Source organism: Propithecus coquereli, unplaced genomic scaffold, assembly GCF_000956105.1.
Source record: "Propithecus coquereli isolate 6110/MARCELLA unplaced genomic scaffold, Pcoq_1.0 Scaffold644, whole genome shotgun sequence".
Taxonomy (NCBI): Eukaryota; Metazoa; Chordata; class Mammalia; order Primates; family Indriidae; genus Propithecus; species Propithecus coquereli.
Window position 1 is genome coordinate 1,020,984 of NW_012152441.1, and position 21,179 is coordinate 1,042,162.

Genomic DNA, 21,179 nt, shown 5'->3' on the forward strand with positions numbered 1-21,179 from the left:
TGCCCCCACTGGACTTCTCACACTGAACCCCCCATGGGAGGTGCCTTCTCTCTTCCTCCCCAGCCCCTCCTGGAGCTGAGCCTGGTGTCCCCACCCCTCCTCCCTCCTGCTGGCTGCTTGAGCAGGAGGCACGCGGGGAGGGCTGGGGGTCGGCTACCTGTCCTGTGGCTGAGCTGGTGGCCCTGGTGCCCCACACCCAGGGTCCCCAAACTCTGCACTGGTGGGAGGAACATCCCCACCCCTCCCCCATCTCTAGCGCCACCCCAGCTCCCCGCCATCCAGACAGATCACCCCCTTTGGACACTGCACGTCACTGCCAAGCTGGAAGCTGTCCCTTCCCTCTTCCACTCAAGCCTCCCGCAGGGGAGGTCACGGCCCTGCCTACGCGCCCGCGGCCTGCCCCGCCAGGCTGACTCAGAGGCTCGCCGCCGAACGTCAGTGTTGCCGACATTCCTGCCCCGGCTCAAGGACGGGTGAGCTCGCACCCCACACAAGGCCAAGGTGCCCCGACGCTCTGGGCCTCGGTTTCTTCATCCCGCCAGTGGGAACCCCGATACCCAGATAGAGGGTCGCCGGGGCCAGATGGGACGCAGGGGCCGGGGGGATGTGATGACGGGGAGGTGGAGTCTTCGGCCAGGCAAGGAGAGCAGCACAGACATGGGCAGCGGGAGGCCGGGGCACCGGGCGTGGCTCTCAGGGCTCACCTGTGCCCTCGCCTGCAGGGACAGAGCTGGCGTCACTTCCCAGGCCTTCCCCGCATTGTCCTTCCCCTGTCCCGGGCCCGGTCTCTGCGAGCGCAGGCACGAATAACACGAGGCCTGTGGGACGGCGCTGCTCCCGCAGGTCCTGCAGACTCAAGCCCTCCGCCTCCTGCCAGCAAGACCCAGACAAGGAGCCTGTCGTCCTGCACCCACGGCTCACACGTGCACACGCCCGCACGCACTGCGCGTCGCCAGTGGAGGGGAGGCGGGCTCTCACAGAGAATGACAAGTCACCGATAAGGCCACCTGCGCCCCAGGGAGCCATGATCCACACTGACTGTGGCTCAGCGAAGTCGTCACGAAGCCAGGGATGGGAGAGGCCCGCTGGCCCTCACGGGCGGCACTTTGTGGGCAGGGGCTGTTCTGGGCTTTCCTGTCTACTGAGGTGCAGTCTGGTGACGGGACTCCCGAGGGTGCGTGTGCGTGTGTGTGTGTGTGTGTGTGTACGTGTGCACCTCCACTCCCACGTGCATGTGTGCATACGTGCCTGGATGTGTGTGCACAGGCGTCTGTTCATGTGCATGCACGTTTGTGTCTGTGTGGGCACGCACCATGTGCACCTCTGTACTTGGCACACGCATGTGTGCACACGCACACATGTGCACATCTATGTAGGTGTGTGAGCATGCGTGCCGCAGGTGGAAATGCACTTGTTCCATGACAGTGACCCAGACCTTGGGAGCTCTGTGTCGAGAGTGGGGCAGTTTTCACGTGGAGTGTCCACGCGCGTGTGTGCCCCTGAAGCCACGCCGTGTTTCCGTGACTGCAGAAAGGAGGAAAGCCGGCTCTGTCTGGTGGTGTGCAGGGTTCTAGGACGTGCTGTCTCATCTCCTGTCTCCACGGCCCTGGCCGGTGGGTGTCCCCGGGACTATTCCGGGGTGGAGGAAGTGAGGCGGAGTGTGCTGTCCAGGAGGCCATTCTGAGACCCAGGGGTCCCCTAGGCACATCAGGCCCATGGCTGGCAGCCCGTCCCCCCTGGACTGTGGCCTGCTTGGAACGCCCCATGTCATGTCCTCGGCGCCCCTCTCCTCTGGGGCTCGGCCAGCTGCCCCAAGACCCAGCACAGCAGAGCTGTGGAGGAACAGATGCCCGGGGCCTGAGGACCTAGGCCAGTGCGGGGAGAGCCGTGCTGGACAGACAGGTGGGTTGTCACCGGGAGGGCTGGGTGCTGGTCCACAGCGCCTGGCACAGACCCTCCGCTCGGGCTGCACCTGTCTGGGAGATCCCAGCAGCCACTGCTCGGCACGGGTCCACCGAGGCTCAAACCCTGCTTGGCCCCGACAGGGCTGTGGCTCCTCAAGTTACTTGCCCTCCTGAGCCTGGCGTCCTCCTCCATAAACGGGACGACAGCCAGGGCCAGGCGGAGGGAGGAAAGTGGGGCGCCAGGCACAGCGCGTAAGGAGGCCGCCCGCCTGGCACTGGCGCTGCCCAGGGCCGGCTGCGAGGGCCCGGGGGTGCAGGGTGAAGAGCGGAGAGCACTCAGTGGGGGCTTCTGGTCAAATCATCACTGTGGAGCCACAAGCTTCTCTCTTCCTCCACTCACTCCCCGTGTTCCCCTCCCCCTCCTCCTCCCCTCCCCCTCCCCTCTCCCTCTTTGAATGCTCAAGGCCAAGGCCCTACCCTGCATGTGTGTGTACACACACACACACGCTCACATATGCACACACACATACGCTCACACCCATTCATGCGTGCACACACTAATAGGTGCACCCCCCACACACATGCTCTCACACATGTGCACACAGGTACACACTCATACACAGGTTCTCACACACTCACACGCACACACACTCAAGGTGCACCCACACACTCACACTCACATGCTCACACATGCTGAAATGTTCTAGCACAGTCTCACACATGCCCACAGATGCTCACACTCAAACACATGCTCTCACACACACAAACACGCCCACACACACACCTGTGCCCGTGGCGCCCTGGTTGGCCTCGCTCAGCAGGACTGACTGTGGCGGGAAGGCCAATTGCCACCCAGGGGGTTCTAGATGCTCCTGACCTTGGTTTCAGCAAAAGCGTGGGGTCCCCTGCATTGCCTTCTTGTCCCCTGGGGGCCGGGGACGAGGACTCAAGGAGGGGCGCTGGAGGGCTGCTGGGGAGCGGGGTGTTGCTGGCACCCCAACCTCGCCAGGAGCTGCACTGGGGCTGCAACCAGTGGGGGGCTGCCAGGGCAGGTGAGAGGTGCGGGGGCTCCCCTGGGGTGGGGAACCCGTCCAGGCCGGGCCCTCAACCTCAGCCGCAGCCCAGACCAACTAGAGCAGACCCCGCAGGCAGGCAGGGGGCCGTGTCCCTGTGGCACCCTTTCCGCCATCCTGACCCCGGGCCTCCCAGGACGGCCTTGCGGCCCTGCAGCCTGCCCCGGCCCCCGGGCCGCCACGGCGCAGCTCACGGACGTGGCGGGTGTCTGGCGCCTGCACACCAAGCTGTCCCCGGGCCTCTGCCCTCCTAGCCGAGGCCTCTCCGCGTTCTCTCCTGGACAGTCCTGCTCCCTGGGGCCTCCCCACCCTCCACAGAGTGGGCGCCCCGCTTCCTGAGCCCCCCACCCTCCACGCAGCACTCGGTGTGCCCTGCGCACGCTGTGGCCTGTCAGCTCCCTGCAGGCAGGGCCGGCCAGGACTGGCATGTAGTGGGTGTCGCTGAGCAGTGAACGTACGAGAGCCAGCGCACGGCCGCCCTTGTCAGCCCCACAGAGGGGCCAGCGGCTGCCCCGCCCGTCCTCGGCAGCATCCTGGCTCCAGGTGTGTGCGGCCCCCACGCCGGCCGAGCGCAGCAGTGGGCCATGCGGGCCTCAGGTGGACATGGGTTTGCTGCTGAGGTGGGCGGATCCCTTCCTAACCCCTCCCCTCCCTCCTCCCTCCCCTCCCCTCCCTCCTCCCTGCTCCGTTTTATAGAAACCTCCCACCAGCCAGCCCACCAGGGAGGTCCCGGCAGTGTGGCCCTGGGGCACAGGAGGCCGAGCCCCTGCCTGGCTTCGCTCAGCCGCCATCCTCACAGACTGAGGCTTGAGCCAAGGTCTCCCTGTGAAGGAAGCTTCTGGAAGACAGCACCTGGCTTGCTGGAATCCTCAAAGCCAGAAGACGGCTCTTAGGATCCATCCCTGCAAGGTTAGGCCCAGGAGGGGTTGATTTACTGAGGAAGTCTCAGGAAATTGGTCTGCAGAGAACTTCAGCTGCTCATCCGGAAGCCCGTCAGGAGAGCGTGCAGCCTACACGTCGGCTCGGGCCAGAGCAGCAGCCTCTCCCTGGCCCCACGGCCAACGGGGCCACCAACTTCGCCATCGGGGATTGTGGCCAGCTCAGCCAGGTTGTCACTTGCAGAGGAGGACAGCCGTCCATGGCGACAGGAGGGGACGGGTGGGTCTGTCAGTCAGCCAGGCCTGATCTCTGACTGCTTTGTGTCCACAGCCGGACGCTTGCGGGAGCTGAGACGCAAACGCCAGGCGCCGTCTCACCCTCGACGTGCAGAGGAGACGCCGACCTGTGCCGTCGCGAGGCCGTGGTGCTGCCAGGATTCAGGAAGAGGGGAGGTGACATGGTTCTGGGGCCTGGAAATCCCAAGCCTTCTCCTGCAAGAACTGAGCCAGCAGTGCCGGTCCCTCAACAGCCCTCATGCCGGAAAGTTATTGAGTCCCTGCGTCTGAGCACGCGAGAATTCAGTACATGGCCGCTCTGGCTAGTCCTCGATGACAGCCAAGGGCTGGGACTGCCACCTACAAGTCGGCCTGCCCCCACTCAGAGCAAGTGCACGTGTCAACGTGCCGGCCTTTCCGTTTGGAAAGCACAGGTGCGTGTCCTCGGGGCACTGCGGCACCTCGGTTCTGGACATTTCCTTGCAGTCTCTCCCTAGGACCTGTTGACGGGTCCAGAACTGACTCCCAGGAATGCTGAACAAGCTGCCCCCAGACGCAGTGGCCGAAACAAGAATTCACTTCTCAAACGGTTTGCAGCTCAGCAGCTGGGGCGGGACTCAGCTTGGTGGTTCTGCTGGTCCTGGCGGGGGCCTTGCGTGTCTGAGGTCACCCCAGGGCAGCCAGCGCCTGCCCCTGGGGTCTGGCTGGTTGTCCGCTGGGTGCCTTGTCCTGCCCCCTGTGGTCTTGTCCCCTTGCAGCTGGCCTGGGCGTGTCCTCGTGGCCCAGGTGAGCGTCTGAGGGAGAGTGAAGAGCTCCAGGCTTCTTGAGGTCACTTTGGCTCCTTCCTCTTTGTCAAACACGTCACAAGACCACAAATGCAAGGGCAGGAGACAGAGTCCACCTCTTGGCAGAGGAACAGCGGCGCTGCACGGCAGAGCATGTGGGCACAGAGGCCATGGCGGCCTCCACGGCTCTTCGTGCCGCTCCAGGGGAGGACGGGAGCTTCCCCCTCTGCTTCGTCTCTGCAGCCGGGACTCGGCTCTGCCAGTCTTTTGTCTGGGTTCCTACAGCCCTTGCTCCTCCCCCCGTCCACAGGCTTGTCACAAGAACAGGACAGCGTGTGCTGGGTGGATATCCCTTCACGCCACCTGTGGTGTTCTCTCGACCACGATCTGTCTGTGCTCACGACACCCGTGGACGTAGGGTGGGGGAAGGGGACACAATTAACAAGGGTAGGAGTGGGGGGTGTCACCCTGAGATGGCCTGCGGCACCTCTGGGGACCCCCAGCAGGCCCTGGGGCAGCTTTCCCAGTGGGTCTGGGGCCCAGGCTTCTTGCGGGGCCCCGCCCTGGCTCAGAGCCGAGTGTGGGTGGGGAGGAAGGGACATCGTCCTCAGTCCCTCCCCTCTGGGTAGAGCCCGTGGGCCTGGGGTGCCCCCCAGGAAGTGGTGCGGGGTACACCCTCCCCTGAAAGTAGCTAAGTCACCCGTACTTGCCCTGATGGGTGACCATCGCGTGCGACGTGCGGCAGAGCGGGCGACAGGCTGCCCTGCTTGCCTGGCTGTGGGGGTGGGGGCACCACCCCGGGGTCTGGAACCTGCTGGCTCCTTTGCGGTAGGTGATGGTGCAGCTCCCTGTGGACCCTGCCCCACATCTACCCAGCCTGACCCTCGGGACGGGCCATGGGAAGGGGTGTCTCCCCAGCCGGAGTGCCGGGCCAGCCCTCTGCAGCTGGGCCTTGACACCCCAGGACTTGGCAAATGGGTGGGGCCCTGGGCCAGAAAACCCCGAAGCCTCGTCTGTCCCCTTCAGATAAGAAGAACAGACAATGGAAAAGGAAAGAGGGAGCCCAGGAGTTGGCTGCGGGGAGAAGCTGCACTTTGACAGCTCTGTGCTCACCGTGTTCCTGGGACGAGGGCGCGAGTGAGTGAGCTCAACAGCCTGGAGGGTGTGAAGCCAATGGGGTCGGGGAGGGTGGGAGGGACAGGGTCTCTGAGTGAAGTGTCTGCCAGATCAGATGATTCCACAGGGGGCTCGGGCAGGCGAGGAGTCAGGGGCACCCGTGCTGGGTCTCCGTGCAGAGGAGCTGGAAGGCGCAGGCTGCTGGAGGCTTGGAGCACAGCACTCGCTGGCAGCTGGCCCTGTGCCCAGGAAGGAGCTGCGGGAGCCTGCTCTTTCGGACCCTAAAGGTAACATCCTGGCTTCTTTCCATCCCAGCTGGGTGCAGACAGGGGTAGGTGGGGGTGGGGTATGTGCATGTGTTTTGGGGGCAGACAGGCCTGGGTCCCAGCCTTGCTAGTTGTGGGGCCCTGGGCAGGTTGCTGGTGCTAAGTAAAGTGGGGCCAATAATGCCCATCTCATATAACTGTTCTGAAGATTAGAAGAAGATGTAAAATACTTAGCGTATGTAGTAGTTGGCCCTGAGTAAGTTTTTAATCACCATCACCATCATCACCACCACCATCACCACCACCATCACCATCATCACCATCATCATCACCATCATCACCATCATCACCATCATCACCATCACCATCATCATCATCACCACCATCATCACCATCATCACCATCACCATCATCATCATACCATCACCATCATCATCATCACCACCATCATCACCACAATCATCACCACCATCACCATCGTCACCACCACCATCATCACCATCATCATGACCATCTTCACTACCATCATCACCATCACCATCATCACCACCAGCATCACCATCACCACGATCACCATCTTCACCACCATCATCACCATCATCATCACCATCATCATCATCATCACCATCACCATCATCATCACCATCATCATCATCATCACCATCAGTGAGGGGTCAGCCGCCCCAAGGCTTAGTACTCATTGGTTACCTAATCCAGGGCAGGAGTGTGCAGAGGAGAGAATAGGACCAAGTGGTTATCTCTCCGAAACCCGACCAGGACTGATCCTGCAGTGGGGCGTGCGGGGGGTGGGTGGCAGGGAGGGATGGGGACACCCTGTAGAGTGGGTTCTGCATTTCATCACCCAGCAGGGCTCAGTGGGGCCTCCAGGAGGTGTGGCTGCTGAGGATGGCGTGCTGGGCACCCCCCCAGGGTCAGGATGCCCTCGGGTGGAACGCAGGGAGTCAGCGAGGGCCAGAGGCCGGGCTGCCCGGGGCCTTGGAGCAGGGAGAGAGGACTGGTAAGAGCTGTGAGTGCTTCGTGATGAAGGTCTGAGTTCAGCGGAGGTCAGACCCAGAGCACAGTGAGCTGGCCTTGTTTGCGCGAGTGTGTACGTGCGTATGTGTATGTATGTGCCTGTGTATCTGTGTGTGGGGTGTGTGGTATATGTATGCTATGTGTCTGTGTGCTGTGTGCATGTGTTTAGAGCATGTGTGTATGTACATATGTATATGTCTCCATGGGGGGTGTGTGTGTATGTACGTGTGTGTATCTCTGTGGGCCATGTGTGTTTATGTACATATATGTGTGTCTCTCTGTGTGCTCTGTGCATGTGTCTCTGTGTGCTGTGTGCATGTGTTTACAGCATGTATGTATATATGCACATGTGTCTCCATGTGGTATGTGTGTTTTTGAGTGTGTGTGTGTGTGTGTGTATGTATGTGTCTCCGTGCAGAGTGAGTGTTTCCGGGCTGGGGTGCCAGGTTAAGCCTCAGGAGTGAGAACTGACTGGTACAGATGGTGGTGAGGCAGTTGGGGAGGACGGGGACGCAGGCTGTCCCACACCTGATCCCGGTGTCTGGTGTCCGGCTCTGGGTCCTCCGCAGGAGCAGCTGTGCCAAGAGGCCCCTGGGCAGAGCCGCAAAGGGTGGAGCTGGCGGCTCACTGCTGCCTTGAGGAATTCCGAGCTTAAGATAGAGGGGAGGGCGGCCAGAGGGGCTGGGAGCAGGGAGGTGAGACAGGAAGCTGGACGGGCGTCTCCAGGGGGCCTGCTGCCTGCAGACGGGCAGACGCAAGGGTCTGCTTGGTCCTTGCGGTAGATTCAGCCTGCCGCCCAGCCCAGCTTCCCCTCCCGGGCTCCCCCGGCTGCCAGACGTGGCTGTGTGCTCCTGCTTCCCTAAACTGGGCCAGAAGACCCTGTGTAGTGAGGTGAAGTCCGGCTGTGCACTTTAAGCAGTGCGTGGGAACTCGAGGGGGCGCTGGGTGGGCTGGCAGCTGCTCCAAGGCCTTGCCTGGTGGCTGCGCTGGCACCAGACTAGGGTTGAGCAGTGGCCCTGGGGCCCTCAGACACGGTGGCACACGGGTACATGGCTTTGTGGCCTGCCAGGCACCCCGGCCAGAGCTCATAGAGGGTCTGGTACCCTTGGAGTTCCTCAGGGTTTCTGGGTGCCCTGTGCCCACCGGGTGGTGAGGATGCGGGCAGCCAAGGCAGCGCGCGGTCTCATTCCTCACGGCCGCGTGTGCAGCGGGCTCGCAGCGTGAGTCGTGCCAGCCCCAGGCGGGCAGGGCCATTTGAACGAGTTCCCGCGCAGCCCACCGGGCCGGTTGATTGCTCGAGTTTCCTGCTGGAGCTGCACCTGCTCTAAATTGTGATCAGGCTAAATTAGATGGAAAAACATGCAAATGTAGTTGGAGCTTTTTGGCAAATTAGCATGCAAACGGGCGGAGGTGAGGATTGCCGGGAAGGGAGCATGCACATCGTTTGACTAATTATCGAGGCAGTCAAATTAAGACAGTGGGCTCTCCGCGAGCACGGGTTTTAAAGGGGGAATTATTTCAGCTACATTTTCTAGTTTTCTGAGGCTGCCTAAAAAAGCCAAGAAAAGATGCTGCCCTGCCGGGGGCCCACCCCACACTGGATGTGGAAGTTGGACGCCTTTTTCATGCTGAGCGTCCGGAGGTGTTCCCTAGCCTTCCGTTAGCGTAGACACAGACACAGAATCCCGGTGTTTTGGGCTGGGAGGGGTGGGTAGATTTGGCTGAACTTGCTGGAGAGGGACTGGTCAAGGCCCTGAATCCGTGGTCACCGTGGTGAAGAAGCGATCGTTGTTCTCTGTTTGCGTGGGTGCCACGCTTGGTGATGTCTCAAAGACACAAATGGCAGCCGGATGTGCTCCGGGTGTCAGCCACCCACGGGAGACCGCAGAGCAGACCCGGTGGCAACCCAAGGCCAGGCACTGAAACAGGACCGGGCCTCTGCAGCTGACCCTGATCCTAACCCTGCAGCTGGCGTCCAGTTCCTCGCCTGGGTCCTGAGAGTGGCTGACAAGGCAGAGGCACGTCTGGGTGCCAGTGGGAGCCGTGGGCGTGGCAGTGGTCTTTCAGAGCAGGAGGGGAGCCCACCCTGCCTGCCCTCTGGGGCCTCATGCCTTCCTCGGGACACCTGGCGCACTTCGCTCCCAGCACTGCTGTGGCCCTCATGTTGGCTTTTCTCATGGTTTTTAGTGCACATTTTTAGCTCTGCTATCAGATGGAGGTTCCGTCTAAGCCTTCCAGAGTTTTGACTTCCCCTTCTTCCCTCTTGCTCTCAGGTCTCGTGTGCACACAGCGTTTCTGGAGGGATGAGCCCCCCTTGCTCGGAGCAGGGTGGGCTCCTGGATGAGGCGTCGGTGCTTTCTCTGAACGACCGGGGGCGGGAAGGCTTCCCTGGTGTCCGCAGGCCAGTCTCCCTGTGATGGTGTCATTACCCGTTTGCCCTCCGATTTCAGAACCAAACTAAGTTCCACAGCGCACACTTGTTCCAGAGGTGCCAACAAGCTGCTCTTCCCTGCGTCCCTGCGTGGCACACACCTGTGGCTGCAGGGGCCACGGGGGCTGGAGATGTTATCCGTCTCGCTAGTGGAGAGTTGGGCTGAATCCAAGAAACTCTTTTTTCCTGGGATAGAACTTGGGGGTGAAAGATAATCCCATAAAAATCCGTGTAGCCAATTAACAAGTGTCCATAGAACAATCGCCATCATCTTCCGTGTCTGTGGTCCTGCAGGACGTAAGGAGAGGTTGAAACAACAATGGCAGCAATGACAGAGGACACAGCCCTGCTGAGACGAGCCTTAAGAGCTCGACACTTCTGCGTCGTCTCTGTGGAGCGGCCGTGGTTGCAGAGGTCGGCCGTGGTCTGCACGGCGGAAAGACACAATTTGGGAACGTGGGAGCCTGGGGAGGTTGGACCCCAAGACGCTGCAGACGCCTGACGCAGAGACACGAGAAACCCCCACTGCAAAGCCACAGGCAGCTGCTTCTCCACAGAACAGACCTGCATTTGCACGTGGGGACGACTGTCTGCTCGCTCTGGGACCCCTGTGTCTCTGCACGGGCACAGCCGGCCGCCATGTCCGTTCTCGGAAGACCTGGAGGGTCTCAGTAGTGTAAACTGGAGATACGTTGAGTGGGTCTGTGTCTCCGTGGGTTATGTTTTCTTTGCATAAAATGTCTCTGCCCTCATCCCTCATGTCCTGGGAGAGGCGCCTGTTCTTCCCAAGCTCGGGTTGCGGAGAGGGCAGCGGAGGGAAGCGATTCGGTCTGGAGGTGGGGCCGCAACCGGTGCTATCTCTGCTCCGAGGAAGCACCACGGACCGTTTTAGCGTAGATAAACTTGACCACACACCTCCGGTTTCCAGAAAAATTTTTGTTTACTGACCTTTCTGCACACTATAAACTGTGGACAAAATAGAAACAATTATTTGAAGGCATTGGAAAGTGACATAAAGCTTGGAAAAATCCCACAAAACTAGAGAGACCATAGACCCTTGAGAAAGAGGGAGGCACACTCACCGGCTTTTCTCCAGACTGCACGCGTGGGATGGAGATCCAGCAGAGAGCAGCAGTCTCGCCGGGCTACGAGGTCGGAGGCCATCCGGGAGGTGGTCAGGTGGGATTTGGAGACCAGATTTTCGTGTGACTCCGGAGCAGGGAGACGTTTAGGCGTTGAGTTAGGGGTGCACGCTGAAATTTTAAAATGATACTTTTCAAAATAGGTGAAATAAAGGAATTTTACAAAACTTTTAGTCGATGCCAGTGACCCAGGAGAGGAGAATAAAGGCGTAGAAAAAGAGGGCCGTCCGTGAGCCGGAGCTGGGGAAACGCGTGCACGTTGGACTTTCCCGTCTGTCCCTGAGGGAGTCACGGGCCAGGGCTGTCCAGCCGCAGACGGCAGTGCGGCTTCTCAGACACCCCTATGTCTGCCCAGCCAGTCGTGCTCTGGTGGGGTGAGTTCCGGGTGGGGAACGGGGATCTAGAGGCAGGTCTTGCCTGCAGTGGGGTCAGCTGTCGTCTGTCACCTGTGCAGTTGGCGCCTGAACTTGGAGTGGGAGAGACGTGCTCAGGGCCCCTCGCTGGTGCTGGGGAGGTGGCTCCTCGGCCAGGAGGAGTCTGTGGCCCCAGGGAAAGCAGAGGCAGCTCACATCAAGTTTGAAGACTGTGTTGAGGCTCCCTGCAAGCACCCCAAGCCTGCGGGGCCTGTTGCATGTCACAGTCAGCTGCTAGTGAACCCTGGGGGACCCAAGGGAGGGCTCCGTGTCCTGGGGGGCAGAGTGGTGAGGAGAAGAGACAGAGGGCAACCCTGAGAGGATGAGAAGCGATCCCCGAAAGAGGACAGCAGTGCCCCAACCCAGGGCCACTTTGTGGAATAAGCTCCTTTCCCAAGGCCGGGGAGGGCGTCTGCACGAGAAGGGCTGAGTTTTGAGATTGGACATCAAAAGCAACATGGTCTTGCAGGTTAGAGATGTCGGGGGCACTTGGGATACAGAAGTGTGGCTGAGCCATCATTTGGTCCGTGTCACGCTGACGTGGGCTTTGTGACCCTGTCCCCAGCATCCTCTGCCCCACCATTTCCCCCGCTGTGGGTGGCCGTGTTGTTTGGGATTGACCTCGCGCTCTGATTGCGGGTTCAGGGGTGGGCGTTTCCCTAGATGAGGCGCTGGCTCAGGACGGGTCATCGGCGCGGGGAGGCTGAGCTGGGGCTGAGGGGAGAGGTCTCCCCACCCTAGGAGAGCGCGTCCACTGACCTGTCTCCCTCCTGCTCTGACATCGCCGTGTGTGGATCTGCGTTTCAGCAGCCACTGGGCAAAGTCCCCATAGGGAGGGGGCAGAGCTGGGGGAGCCTCAGGGAAACTGAGGCAGGCCTTGACAGAACCAGATCCGGCCGCCTCCTACCCTGCACTCCTCTGGCTCTGCACGAGCCCAGGGGCCGGCCCGTCCGGCCCCCACAACCGAAACCCGCCCCCCCGGGCCCCCGGGGGAAAAACCGCAAGGGCCAATCCGGGCCCAACAACGCCCCAACCAAGGGCCGTGGCGGCCGACCTCCCGTCGCGCAGTCCAGCGACCGTGACAGATAAATGGGGCCGGCACGAGGCAGGTCGGCTGCCTGCCAGCGTGGGACCCCTCTGCTGTCAGCTGGGAGGTCCCGCTGCTCCGCTCACGGGCGCCCTGCATGGAGCAGGTGGAGTGGGGGGCGACGCAGGCTGATCCTGAGTGCCGGCCCGGCCCCGGCGTGTGCAGTCTGAGGCGGGTGTCATGGTCACCCCTCCACACTCAGGAAATGGGCGGCAGAGGTGGAGGCACCCGGCCGGCGGCAGAGCGGAATTCAACACGGGCTTCTGCTTCCAAAGCCAGGAGCCAGCTGTTCTTGCCCCGTCCTCTGCACCCTGCTGGTCACCCACCCGCAACGCGAGCAACACGACACTCAGGATCCGGTAGCCAGGGCTATTTTCTGTGAAGACCCGGTGAAATATTCATGTGCTTCGTGATGCTCCCCCAGCCGGGGGCCTGTGGTTGTGGCCCCCGCGCGGCCGCGCCGGCTCTGTGCAAGCCCCCCGCGTTTCACGCCCGGGCCAGGCCTTCGCGCCACCCTCCGCAGCGCCACTCCTCCCCACCCTGCTCCCCTGATGGCTGCCGCGTGTCTGTTGTCATGGCTCCTGTGCGGTGCACACCACAGCTGGTGAGCAGTTAATGCTCCGCTGCGGTGCCGCGCCAGGGCTGGGCCTCTCAGCACGGCCCTGCTGGCCAGCGCCACGCGTGCAGGCCCCTCATGCCCCACGGTCTGTCGGGCTGCTGGGGTGCGGATGCGGTCGGTGCCTGGTGACCTCACTGCGAGGCAGGGTGGTGCAGGTAGAGCGCAGGTTTCTAGGGCAGACCAAGCAGACCGAGGTGGCCGCTGGGGTTACCGAGCCCCTCGACAGGGCCCGGGCCACTTCCCGAGTCCCAGGGGTGCACCCAGCCCAGGGCAGGAGTCGGGAGGGGGCACTTGTGCCTCTGCTTGGCCCTGGCTCCCCTGAGGCCCCTGGACCTCAGCTTCCTCGTCTGCGATGTGATGGACTGGGGTGGGTTCACAGGGTCCAGGTCGCCTCTGAAAATATGATTGGAAGACGTGGACTCGATTTCAGGAAAGCAGGCACATGCGCACACGCATGCGCATGCACACATCCACACACATGCATATGTGTGCACACAGGAACACATGTATGCACGTACAATACATACACAATGCACAGATGCATGCACACCCACACAAATGCATACATACATGCACACATGTAATGCATCATGCATGACACACAATGGACACGTGCCTGCTCACACATGCAATGCATACATGTGATGCACACAATTACGACACATGCATGCACACACATGTGCACACAATACACACACACAATGCACATTCTGGGGGACTCACAGTCTCCGGGAGCTCATCCATAGATCCCAGGATCAAGAGCTTTGGATTAGATCATCTTTTTCAAGCTGTAGTCGCATGAATTAATTTAGGGGATCTCCACCAGCATTTTTTAAACAAAGGAATGGACTAGAGCAGGCTGAAAGTAGAAATTGTTTCAGCACCTTTACCTCAGCGTTACATGCACGCAGCACATGCGTGTGCACACGGTGCGGCCGGATCGTGTGGAAAATGTTCTCTGACTGAGGGTCATGATCGTTAGTTGGGAGGACACAGAGCCAGGCTGTCTATCATTCACCCGGAGTCCCCCACAGGGCAGCTGGCGGGGCGCAGACACCGCAGGTTACCTAGATCTAGGCAGCGGGCTCTGGGGTCGCTGTCCCCAGGACTTGGAGCAGGGAACCACGTCAGGAGGCAGATTACTTTCACTTCCTGGTGTTTAAGGCGAGTCTTTCCCTGTTCCTTTTTATTTTGTTTTTTTCTAACTGGTTCCTCTCTTCCCCTCCCGTCCCCTTTCTCGTCTCCTCTTCTCCCTTTTCTTTTCTGTGCAGAAATGTCAGCCAGAGCTGCCCCCGCACCCTCCCTGGTAATCACGCTAATTAGCAAGCTTGCTCCCGCATCCCCGTGTGATGCCTGGCTCGACCAGGAGCCTTTTAGAGTGGCAAAGCTCCCTCCTGGCCACCGCGGCCTGGGAGGATCTCGCGTTTCAGAGAGCGCGCCAACCGCGGTGAGCCCACATTTGCCAAGAACGGAGCGGGGTGTGAAGAGAAAAAATGATGGTCCCATATCGTCCCCTGAACTCTCTGTGCTCTATTTTCTTCCGATAGATCTGCCTGTTTTTGCACTAAAATCACAAGGCTTTAGTTATTTCACACCTGGAGTGTATAAATAGAGGTTTTCCCAGCACTATTTTTTTCAAACATTTTTGTGATTTGAAACAACGTTGTCTTTTCACTGTGAAATCTACGGTACACATAGAGGAGTATATACAATACATGCGTACACGTTAAGGAATTTGTAGCCTCTTCCCAGAGTAAGAAATAGAACAACCAGAAGGTGGAAGCTGCCTGTGCACCCTCTGTGGTCAGTCGTACCCGTTGGTTCGTTCGTTCATGCATTCAGCAGGTCTTTACCGAGCCCTTGCTGCGTCCCAGGCAGCATTCTCAGTGTTCGGGAACAGCAGCAAACGGCACAGGTGGAACCCCGGCCCACATAGCTCGGACGTTGCCCCACAGGTGAGCAACACCTGTGTCCTTGTGGTGACCACTGCTTTGCTTTATTTCGGTGTTTCCATGTCTCACGCATCCCTAAGTGACATCTTGTTTCGTTTTTCAGTTTTGGAACTTAAGGTGAACAAGACTCTACTGTGTGTGTCCCAATTGCCTCGGTCCCGTGGTCCCGTGTGTGGGCTCCACCCCGGAGCCAGGTGTGGCTGTGGGTCACTTGCTTTTATGCTTGTGTCGTGTGCCACTGTATAGCCATGTGCCTTGATGCATTTATCCACTCTGTCGCTGGCGAACATTCGGCTTGGTTCTGGTCTGTGGCTGTCACAGAAAACGCCGCTGTGAGCGTCATCACGCGTGTCTCCCGGGAGCCCAGAATGGAGTCGCTGTGCCGTGGCTATGCCTGTGCTCAGCTGCGCCAGGTAGTGGCCGGTGGGTTTCCCCGGTGGCAGCTCCGACTTGCGAACCCGTCTGTAGTGACCCAGGGCTGTGAAATGCCACCCTAATAATTTGCACTTCCCGGATGATCAACGAGGCTGAGCCTCCTTTCATAGGTGTAGGATCCTGCATTTCTCCTTTTATGGAGTCTTTGGTTGTTTTCTTTGACTCGTAGGCATTCCTTATGGCGGTGGTTCTCAGCTGGGATGATATTGGGGCATACGCTGGCTGCACAGTCCCTGCTGGTCCGGCTTACAGGCTGCAGCTCTTGTCAACACTCGCATGCCAGCTATCATCCCCTAGGTGTGGCCACCATGCCAGCCCCAGCTCCCCCCATGGGATGTCTGAGCCATGGTGTTAGCCCCGGGTCATCCGTGGTCTGGATTCAGAGATGCCACCTGGGGGGCTGCAGTCCTAACCGACTCCTGTCAATCAAATCGCATTTGGAATGAGATATGGGAGCCCCCCATTCAGCAGCGCCCTACACCAGACCTTTCAGAAATGGAAGGGTTTTTCTCTGAAACATGGCTTTTCTGAGGCCATTTTGTTTAAAATGGAGTTTACCTGCTCAGGGTCAATGAAGGATGAAGAAGTGGGGGTGCGGCAGGATGTCGATTTCAAATCCAAGGAGAGTCTGATACGTGGAGGGGAAGGGGACAAAGAGAGCGGGTGGCAGGTGCTCCGCGGGGCGGGAGGGTTCCTGTCCCCGGGGGAGGTGACCCCTTCTCCACTGGAGCAGACGCCCTACCTCCTGGGCTCTAACCCGTGATTACCAGCGTTGAAGGGAGCTGGCCTGGCATGGAGCGCGTTGTGCGTGTGTAAAATGCTAGCGGTGTCTTCAGTGTTTTCTTTTGCACCTTTGAGTCATTAGCCACAAATTTCCTTCCTGCGACAATTAGTGCTGTGCTAATGTAAGACATGCTAATTTTTGTGCTGCATCAAACCGCCACCCAACAGGGATCTGCGCAAATGAGCCGAGCCACACAGGCTGGCGCTGAGCTTTCTCTTGCTCTGAGCGACCCCTCCTCCCGCCCCTCTCTCCGGCTCTCCTCTCTGCCCTCATTCCCTGGGCCCCCAACCCGGAGCTCGTGGGAGAGGGCTGGGGCAGGGGTCGGGGGGCTCTTCCACTCCAGGGCTGGGGCGCCCCCCCCCACACCTCACACACACACATATACAGCTCACACCACACACCTCACACCACGCACACCTCACACACACACACACCCCTCACACCACGCACACCTCACACTACACAAACCCCACACACACATACCCCTCACACACACACCACACACACACTCACGCACACACAACTCATACAACACATATACACATCTCACACCACACACTACACACACCTCACACTACACACACCTCACACACACCTCATGCCACACACACACTACACATGCTCACATAAACATACCTCACACCACACATACCATACATACAACACACATTACACACCATCCTCACACCACACACCACACCACATAACACATGCACAACACACAACCACACACACCACATACTGCACTCGCACACACACACACATCTCACACCATACACACACTACACATATCACATACTGCACTCACACACATACTCACGCCACACACACCCACACGCACAGTGCCTTCTACATGGCCTGGGGGGACCTGGGGCCCTCTGCCTCCCTCCCTGCCTGGGCGCCTGCTCTTAGCACGGCCACCTTCTGAGGCACCGGGCTCCGCTGTGGCCTGGGTGTGCCCGGCCATGTATCTGAGGACCCTCCTCTCTTCCGCCGCCCCCCACGGTATTCTAAACAGTCAGCCCGGGCCGCCGTAATAAATTACTGCAGACCAGGGGCTTAAACGGTGAACATTTTTTCTCATTGTCCTGGTGGCTGGAGGTCCGAGATAAGGTGCCGGAGGAGTCAGTTCCCGGTGCGGGCTCTTCTTCCTGGCTTGCAGACGGCTGCCTCCTGGCTGTGCGCTCACAGGACGGAGGGAGTGCTCCGGTGTCTCTGCCTCTTCTCGTGAGGGCACCCGCCCTGCGGGATCAGGGCCCAGCCTGTGAGCTCATTTAACCTCATCCCTACTCAAGGCCCTGTCTCCCAGTGCAGTCCTACGGGGGCTGGGGATTGGGGCTTCGACATAGGAGTTTGGGGACATAAACACCCACCATCCAGCATTGGACGCGCTGGGGCGTGGCTGCACCTCACCTGGCTGCTTTCAAGTCTGGATCTTGGGACCTTTGAACTTTGCCCCCAGGGGGGCAATGAACCCCAGGCTCCCCAGGATCTGCTCAATTTCTCAGAGTTGTGCAAGCTCCTCTGCCTCCTACCAGCAAATCCCAGGAGGCTTCAGCTCCAAGGAACTCCAAGCACATGGGCTGGCCCAAACCTCAACCCACGTAGCCCACCCCCAAGGCCCTATCCAGCCCCTCCCCTGGGTCCTTGTCCCTCTGTTCCTTCCTCCCAGGAGAGAAAAGCCCTCCTGCCTGACCTTTGAGCTGCTCGCAGAGCTTACGGTGGGAGCGTTCTGCTCGCAGCGTCCTTTCTGACCAAGTCTCTCCTCGCCTGAGTGCACACTGTTTCTATCTGACAGCTGTAGAGGGGCACCGTGTCCCCTATACCAGGGGACAGAAGCTGACCCTTCTCTGGAACTGATTCCATCCCTCAGGCGACCGAAGGAGTCAATGGACTGGTGAGTGCCTTGTGCATTTATTTATACATTTATTTTATCTTGTTTTTTTAGAGACAATGTCTCACTCTGTCACCCTGACTGGAGTGCAGTGGCATCATCACAGCTCACTGCAGCCTCCTGGGCTCAAGCGATGCTCCTGCATCAGCCTTCCGAGTAGCTGAGACTACAGGTGCACGCCACCATGCCTGGCTAATTTTTAAAAATTTTTCATAGTGACCAGGGTCTCACTATGTTGTCCAGGCTGGTCTTGAACTCCTGGGCTTGCATGATCCTCTTGCCTCGGCTTCCCAAAGTACTGGGGTTCCAGCGCGCCTGGCTGTCACGTGCATTTAGAGACAAGGTGGGGACAGGAATTGCTGTTTCCCAAAAGAATGTCCTGTAATGGTGGAGAAGAGTTAGGGACAAGAGGGGATCACAGGACATTCCCAGGGACCTTGAACTCCAAGCAGGCAGCAGAGCCCCAATGGTAAGATCGATTCTGCGGCACCCCAGGTCCCGTCTCTTCATTTCTCAGGCCCCACCCCCGGGCTCGTGTTGCGGGGAGGAGACCAACTAGCCACATGTCACACTGCATGTGACGGTAAAGTGACATTCAGGTCTCAAGGTGAGACCCTCGATGGACTGTGCGGCAATGTCAGGGTGCGCCGGGAGAGGATGGCGGGAGAACAGGACCCTGCCCAGGCCGGAGGAACAGGCCCGGCCCTTTGCAAACAGAAGCAGAGTCAGGCCCCGCGGGAGGCTCGGGCCGGGTGGGCTAGGTCCTCCCTCCAGCCCCAGCATCCATCTCAGGCGCTGCTTCGGCACTTCCTAGGAGGGGGCGTCCGTCCGCGCATCCCTCCTGGCTGAGACGGGGCTTTGGTTCTGGTTGCTATTTTCAGGTTGTTTCCCTCACGGCCAATCCCAGCTCGAGCGGCTGGGACTTAGCGGTGTTCTCAGGCCGCCCCGCAGGCACCGGCTGTGCGGTTTGTGTGAGGGAGGACGTGTCCCCCCAGATGGGCTCCTGCTCGCTCCTGAGGGACGTCTGTCAGGGCACGACCCCGGAAGCTAAAGGCCAGTAAAACATCTTGCAAGGGAGCCTGGACCCCGGCAGCTTATCCTGGGGTACGTGGGGATGTCTGGCGGGGAGGACCCGGGGAGACGGGTCCACGCGGCTGAGCCTCTGCTTGACCCCCCCGCGTGGAGCGAAGGGCTGGGACAGCGCCAGGAGTGTGGGGGGCCCAACACCTCAGCAGTGGCGAAAATGGACCTGGCTTTAACCGGAAGCCCAAAGGTGCTTTGGTCACACCGCCACGCACACCCGCTGCCTCTGAGAGGAAAGGTGGGCGCTCCCCCAGTGCCGCAGACAGGGGTGTGGGGTGTGGGCTGGGGGGCGGCCGCCAGCCCGGGTGCGGCTTCGCCCCCTTCGGCTGAGGGACCCAGGGACAGGAGAAGCCCTTGACAGGTGTCAAACGGAAAACGCATGTGGACTTAATCTGGAGAGACTTTATTTGCTGGGAAGATACTGTGAGAGGGCGCCGGCCATCGCAGCAGGCGGCGCGGGAGCACCGAGCAGGGGAGAGGGGCGTTTCTGGGCGGGAAGCGTAAACGGAGGGAGAAAGAAGGGGCGTAGCGGGCAGTGGAGGACGGATATTTGCCCTTCTCAGAGGGGCTGTCTGGAGTTCAGGGCGGGAGGGGAGGCTTACCCAGCTTGGTTAACGGGCCTCCTGTTCCGAGGACGGGGGCAGGAGCAGCTCAACCAGTCACCGACAAGGCAAAGGAAGGGGGCACGGGAGGGAGCGCGGAGGGCCTGGGTCTGGCTAGTCCTCGGCAACGCGGGCCTCGGTGAGTCGTGTCTAGTCGTTCAGGAAGGCGGCTCCTTGCAGGAGGCTGTTTCCGGAACACAAAGTGTGAGGGGATTTCGTCAACTACGGGCTGGGACGCAGTCTTCCGTGTGGCTGGCCTACCGAGGTCAGGTGACCTACTCAAGGTCACTCAACGGGCCGAGGTGGGGGTAGCGGCAGAGCTGGAAGGAGGCCCCATGGTCTCTGATCCTCAATTCATGTCTTTCTGCTAGATCAGCTCAGGGATTTTGCTTCTAAAACAGAAGAGCCAATAGGGAGTGAACGGATTTTCCCCGGAGTCATGTTCAGGCCCACGTGGCACGTCTGCGTGGTTGGTGGGGACACTGCGAGGTGTAGAGACCCTGCCCCATATACAGCGGGCGCCACCTCTCAGCTCCAGGTGAGTGTTGTCAGGGGAGCGCAAGCCGAGTTTTACCACCTTTCTGATTTGTCAAGAGGAGCACGATACCAGGACTTACCAGCTCACACTGAGGACGTGCTGTACAAGTCAGACTGAACACGGCTGCGAGTCACATACAGCTCTTTGGCCACGCTTCCGCCGAAGCCTTCCTGGCCCTCCACTTTGCCAGAACCATCCACAATTAATTCATATCTTACTAGACCACCCACGCTCAGGCTTAGCACCCCTCTGAATGACGGTGATTTTTTTATGTGTTAGGTTTCTGTGGATGCAAAAGAGACTCACACCAGCTCGAGAGGAGGGAAGCTTACTTTAAAGATAACGTGGAGGAGTAAAGGTGACGGAGCCTCCTGGGAACGCAGAGCGATGCTGGCAGTGCCATGTTTCTCCAGCCTGGCACCAGCTCCGGGGCAGCGGAAGGCTGTGCCACGGAGACAGCGCCACGCGCCTGCACTGTCTCCGCTCGCTACCAACCGGTGTGTTCTCACTTTCCTATCTTGTAAATCCCCCTAACTTGTGACTTCCGCAAGCAATGGCCTCTCGTGTCCCTGTCTGTGTGGGGTCCCCAGTTGAGCTGATGGCCCAACTCTTTAAGTACATGTTGTGTTTCAGTTCTCGCTACCAATGTCTTGCTCCTTTGGTGTTTATTAGCTCATTTTTTTTCCCCAGTAGGGCCTTCTGCAAGCCACTGGCAGGCACGCAAATTCGCCGCTCTAGTCAGGTGTCCACTCGAGGCCAGTCAACTGGAGGAGAAACGTGTGGGCCAAGGGGTGGCCTGGTCTGCCGCTTGGAAGGGTTTGCGGGCTGGGACCTTCCTTTAGGAAGGGGTGTGGTTGTAGACAGAT